Source organism: Corvus brachyrhynchos, unplaced genomic scaffold (genome assembly GCF_000691975.1).
Source record: "Corvus brachyrhynchos isolate BGI_N302 unplaced genomic scaffold, ASM69197v1 scaffold1814, whole genome shotgun sequence".
Classification (NCBI taxonomy): domain Eukaryota; kingdom Metazoa; phylum Chordata; class Aves; order Passeriformes; family Corvidae; genus Corvus; species Corvus brachyrhynchos.
The window spans coordinates 2394-2606 of NW_008237677.1; positions in this window are offsets into that span (position 1 = coordinate 2394).

Below are 213 nucleotides of genomic sequence, written 5' to 3' on the forward strand. Positions count from 1 at the left end.
CCCCTTTCCCTGCATCCCCCAAATCCCAAACCCCATCATCCCACCCCTGCCTCAGTTTCCCCTTTCCTGACCCTTTCCCTGCATCCCCCAAACCCCAGCATCCCTCTCCTGCCTCAGTTTCCCCTTTCCAGCATCCCACGCCTGCCTCAGTTTCCTCTTTCCAGCATCCGCCCTGCCTCAGTTTCCCTTTTCCTGATCCTTTTCCCAACTCCC